At 39.1% G+C, this 6,311-nt stretch overlaps 1 protein-coding gene across 1 annotated transcript in view; it reads right to left on the reverse strand.

Moving 5' to 3' along the window:
* Positions 1-5,192, reverse strand: part of cntn5 (contactin 5) — a 137,365-nt gene extending 132,173 nt beyond the window's left edge. Inside the window, 1 exon segment of the mRNA XM_039787472.1 lies at positions 4,777-5,192. The gene's annotated coding sequence lies outside the window, so the exon portion shown is untranslated.
* Between the last annotated feature and the right edge of the window lie 1,119 nt (positions 5,193-6,311).

Raw genomic sequence — 6,311 nt, forward strand, 5'->3', positions numbered from 1 at the left:
GTAACGTGACTGATGTAGAAATCCTTTGTAGGGCTGCAACTAAAGATTATTTTCATTGTCGCTAAATCTGTCGATTATTTTCTCGATTAATGGATTAGTTGTTTGCTCTCTAAAATGTCAGAAAATTGTGACAAATGTGGATCAGTGTTTCCCGAAGCCCAAGATGACATCCTCAAATGTTTTGAGGACAACTCAAAAGATATTCAGTTTAATGTCACAGAGGAGAGAAGAAACCGGAAAATATTCACATAACAAACTGGAATCATAAATATTTTCATATAAAATCTCTTAAACCGATTATCAAAAAAGTTGGCAATTAATTTAAATTACAAGAGTGACAAGTAATCGATTAATCTTTTCAGCACTAATCCTTTGTGTAAAGGGTGCTACTGTTACAATTTTTTTATATTAGAGGCAACGGTTGTTATGTCCCAATAGATCGTAATATCTTAACAAATACTGGCCACGTTTTGGTGTGTGAGCTTTTCTTTTGTCAAATACTACTCAAAATCCCACAGCCTCGTTCCATAAATGCAATTAATAAACGTTTTCCCAACCACGCATTTCAGCTGTGGCACATGAGCCTGCAGGTATCTGCAGATGACTTGCTCACAGTTAACACAATGAGGACAGCACAAAGACAAACAGATAAAGGGACTGCATAATTAACCAACCCCAGGCTGTGGGACATAGTAGCCAACCAAAACAAGTTATTTCAGCCATTTAGATCAGCTGCTAACTATCAAAGCAATTGTAGACTGCAAATAAATCAAGAGAGAAGAGCCGCACGTTGATGCTGTCATGTCAGTCATTTTAATTAGATTACTGCTTAACATATGTACACATTTTCCATGGTGCAAGGATTTATTGTATAAAACTCTGCTGGCTGCATCACAAGAGCAAGATCAGAGCACTGACAAAAATACAAGATTAAGGATAGGAGACTGAAACTGCTTTCCATCAGAAGGATGCAACACTGTAATCAAATTAGCAGTGCTTCTTATGTAGTTCGCACATGCGTCGGTATGACAACATCAGCGTGACTTGAGATTGTCGGTTTGATTCATTGGACATCAAATCCAAGTCATTCATAACAGTGACAAGTGGAGTGGAGGAGGGTGCTGAAAGTCAGTCTTTCTTACGCAGATGCTTCTGAGCAATTATATAAATTAAGTTGTCAGATGGGTCCTGAGGGACGTTTGTCTTCCCAGCTCTGCGAGACCAGCAGCGGGCCTCCTTTACAAAGTGCTAGATAGGAGGGCAGCCAAGGAAAGGTTAGCCACTGTCAAGATTGCCAACATTCCTTAAAAAGAAAGTCCATAATCTAGCAAATGCATGTCATCTCAAATCTTGCAGGGAAAGAGGCCCAGGACCTACATTCTTAGTCACTGTTGTGTTTTGAGAGCAAGGTTGCACACTTGCATTCTCTGGACAGTGAAAAAAATGTTGTTTACAGATTTCAGGATGCTCAGCAACTTCCCAACACTTCTTAGCTTCACTTGTGTCACCATTGAGGAATACACACATAGTGCTCTGTATACTGTACAGCCTGTGCCACTGCCTTTGAATATATTTGCAAACAACGTAAGAAAAACACACAAGAGGGACATGTTGAGTACAAAGTGTAATCTGCATGACATTTTTTGTCCATTTTCCTTTTATTAGTCTCAGATTTGTAAGTGAAAATAGGACTCCCTTGGGTGCCAATGTTTTAGTGAGACAGTTTCTATCCATAGCCTCTCTCTTGTCACTGCTTGTGTGCATTTTTCTCAAGTGTCCCAAAGGCCTTTAAGGCCTTGCCTCCACCAGAGTTGTCATTTTCAATTAGCTATACTGTAAATCCATGTCCGTTGGCCCTCGTCAATAATCTTTTCATTTAAGAAGATGGGACAGCTGTAACTTCAAGACATATTAAATTTTCAATCAAGGTTAGCCAATCTACTAATTTGCATTTCATCTCACACCTGCGGTGGATTTACAAACATTTTACAGCATGTATTGCAAGCAGATAAACTGATTTACATCCGATAAGGATAGGGGTAACCTCTAATTCATGCCAAGTCAAACAGGCCCAGCTGTTCATTCCCTCCATCTATTCCCCTGATATGCAGGTGAATGCAGGTGAAGCTCCTTGTGATTAGGACTATGCCAGGCGACTTTAACTATACATCTCTTGGTGAGATAAACCATTTTCAGATGATCTCAGGAAATTAAACTAAGCAGTGTAGTGGGCTGATATAAAAACCGTTAAAGCACATTAGGTCTCATGTAATATATATATCTAGATTAACATTATGGCAAATTATGGCCCATTTGAAATCACAAGCATGCTTTGCAAGGCTTCCATCATTAAGTCTTAATGGATGCTTTACTGTATAACACTAACAGGAAATCGTGGCAGCATTAGACGTAGGTTACAAGATTTTAACACTGATTTACGGCCGCATAGGTAAGATCCAAAGAAATAGTTATATTGCTGTAAATTATGGACAGACCTTTAATATTTTTTGCATGGTAACATAGTGTATGTTAAGCACTCCTGAGTCAAACAGGCTCCTATTCTTTAATTAAAGTGTTAGCTTATACTGTGCCTGCATGTACAGTGAAATGATTTACTGGTTGGTGTCAGTACAAAATAACCTGACAAAAAGTCAAGAGAGCAGTCTGTGTAAGTAAACAAAAAAAAACAATGATTTTGCTGACTCTGCAACAATTTCTTTACATAGTCGCAAAATTGAATATTGATTGCGTCCATGTAGAACAACTACAGTACAGTACATGTGACATAACCTCAGAAGATGTGCTCAACTCACAATCCTTCAAAGAATGTGAATGGAATTGTGCTTGAAGCAAGAAAAGACTGAGTAGGCTACTTTTTCTGTGCATGTCCCACTCTCACTTACACACATACTGTATATATACACCACATAGTATGTAACTCAACCTGGGGATCAGGACCCACCGCATGCAACACGAGAATTTTGAGCAGCGCGATTCATAGAATCCAAGAAAAAAGATATTTCTTCCGTAGAAAAAATTACTATCACATTTTCTCCTCTTATTGTTGAACATTTCTATAAGCCACATGATGGAATTGTACAGTACATCTGTCATGTTCTCTGATGCCATTTACATCAGTGATGTTTGATCAGCAGTGTTTCCTAGGGTTGAGCCATATGGAGAAAATCAAATATGTTATTCTTGACCCAATACCTCGATATCTATATTGCAACGATATTTTAGGGTTGACAATTAGTGCTTTCACAAAACATTTTCACAATTAATATAATATTAATCCAATAATGTGGATATATAATGATTAACTAGGTAAAGGCAAATAATAGCTACAACAGTCTGGTAAGTTCAGAAAATAACATCACGTTACTGTAATGCAGCCTTTAAAACCAGGAAAAGACGCCACTTATGTTATATGTCATACGATAATCTAAGATGATATCTAGTCTCATATGATGAGATCCATATAATATCAATATATATTGCCCAGCCCTAATGTTTCCAAAGTACAACTATATTTGAGTCAAATTCTGGAAAGACCAAACGAAGCATGCATACATTGGTTTCGGTATTTTTAGAAATGGAAACTGGTCTAAAGGTTTGTAGTTTAAATCTTCAGGAGTCTTGGATATTGTAGTAACATACTTAGTGACTTTAAAATTAGAAGCTGGCCTTAAAACAATATGATGTTGTTCCTAAGTGTCTCTGAAAGCAGCAGGGGGATTCACTGACAGCAGACACACTTTTAAAGGTTGTATTTTCCTCTGGCAGACTCTATTCTATCTGCCAACACTTGGCTAATTGCTGTCATTTAAAAGAAAGTCACATCAACTTCGAGAATAAATTGGAAATAATATTCCTAATTGAATAATGGCTTAATAATACCACATGCTCTCTGAGCAGCCTCCAAAAACAGTCCTGGAAAAGCCGAATCAATAAGATCAAACAAGAGCCTGCGCGCCCCCAAGCCATGATGCACAACCCGACTGTCACCAGCACAGTCAGATGATAGCATTATACTAAACATTCAACCGCAGCGAAGCCACAAAATTAGAGTTTGGGAAATTTGCATATCTCTGATTAGATAAATCCTGTGGGTCTACTTGTGTGGTAAGTGGTTTGTTAGATGCCTCCTGCTCTGCTAACCTAAAGATGCACTTCCAAAAAACAAAAAAAGACCTCCCTCTGCCCTTGCAGGAGAGCTCTCTTCTTTCACAAATTATGTTCATGGATCCTTTTAAGCTCCTATCAAAAGCAGCTTGACCTCAAATCCACTTTTGTATTTAACACATTTCAAAGTCTCTCTTTTTGTTAAGGCTGTTGATGGTTCAGTGTATGACACCTTTAATTTGAGCACAAACCTGGAAAGGTTATTCCCTTTAGGCATAATGCATAGCATGTTTAATTGTAACACTTTGTGGTGTGTTTGGGCATCTTGACACTCTCCATCGCCCACATGCTTAATTTGGACTCCACTCCTTATGAAAAGCCAGAAGTTATTGAAACAACATGGGGAGAAATAACCCAGACTAAAGACCATAAGGCTGTCAATCAAAACCACATGAACTTTGATATCTAGCTAAATGACACCATCCAAAAATATTCAGCTCTTTTTAGGTGGAATTATTAAGATTATTATCACGAGCATTGTCAGCAGAACTCTCTTTGAACAACCTGTGTTCACCCATACAGCTGCAGCTACATTAACGTTACAACATGAACAAAACAAACGGAAAGCCGAAAGTAAAATACTTTACTCACGGAAATAAAATAAAAAAAGTCGCCCCCTCGTCTCTTTTGCTCTTCTCTCCCAGGTTATCCTGGTTGTGGTGACCGCCGTAGTGATCTCTCCCTCCCGACCCAAACGGCGGAATGGCAGCGGTATTAAGAATATCAAGTCTGGGTCCTCGTCTCTGTCGCTCTATCTGGTTAGCCAGCGTAAACAGTACATCCTCAAGTACAAAAATAGGAATTCATAGACATTATTTCTTTCGGTGTCCAGCGCTTTCCCCTTCGAGCGAAACCAAACCTTTTCTTCCACTTCAGGGAGCTTACTGCCGGGGCTGTGCGTCGTGGTGGACGGAGCTTTGGTGTAACGTTGGTCTCTTCTCAGTCAGCCTCCACCGCTGCAGCCGGCTGAGGCTCGTTCTGCTGCGCAGCATCCCGTCTCACTGGTGCTGAGGAAAAAAGGTGGCCCTCAGTTAGTTAGAAGGAGTGGCATCATTTTCTGCCACTGCGTAACGTTGGTTATCCTTGTCTAAATGTGTCTGTTTGTTTGTTTGTTTGTTTCTTTGCGGGTTGTTGCCGTTCTGAAAATGCAGAATAGCTAACGTTAGTAAAGTAAAGGAGTAAAAACAATAACGTTACCTGTGCTGTGTGCAGAAAGCACATTTCCACTATAGCAGGTGCAGGCAATAGCTGTTTTGACAACCAATTGTAGCACGTTACTTTGGAAGACACCAACTGCTAAAATTAAAGTTAGACTAGCTAACGTTATCATCTGCAGCGCTAACTGTTACTGCTGTAATTTTTTTTATATTTTTTAGCAAGCTTGTTTATTGTTATTTATTAATCACAATTGTTTGCAGTTGTTAACGTCAATAAGCATTAGGGACTGTTCGTTATTTATTTCAGGGGCCACCGGAGGAGTTTTGGGACCTTTAGTCAAAATAGACATGACCCTCCTCACAGTAATAATTTTTCTATGACCCTCCAAAGCGATTTAGAAAAAAAACCATGACCCTCTACCAGCAATTTATTGATACCTTCTGTACTGGTTTGCGGTTGGCAAAGTTATACAGATTACCATTGTCTTTTTACAGCAATGATCTACGTACCTCTGCTTTCTCATCTGACGCATCCCACTGTTGTGGTGGTGGCCATTTCAGTAGATTTACTCACTAACGTTGTTGTGGAAACACAATTAGCATGGAAATTAAATGCACACGTCATGCATTACTGCATTACTTCAAATACTAAGTTACTCCTCTAGCTAGTAAACTAGTATTCACATGAAATAGAACAATAAAACATTGAGACCATTCAGCAAGGCACTCTGGGTAACATTCAACACACAAACTGGTTGCTATGGACTCGTCACTAGGCTTCCTCCACTTCGCCGTTTAAAGGGATGATAGAATGCAAAACTGATTTTACCTTGTCATAGTTGAATAATGACAGTTTAGTGGGTAACTAGGACATACATAGAACCTCTAAATCCCATTGACACCTCTTTTCTCTGCAAATCTCACTATTTGAAACTGCCTCTGAAAACAGGCGAATCTCAATGAGCCGCA

The sequence above is a fragment of the Perca fluviatilis genome, chromosome 2 (genome assembly GCF_010015445.1).
Source record: "Perca fluviatilis chromosome 2, GENO_Pfluv_1.0, whole genome shotgun sequence".
NCBI lineage: Eukaryota > Metazoa > Chordata > Actinopteri > Perciformes > Percidae > Perca > Perca fluviatilis.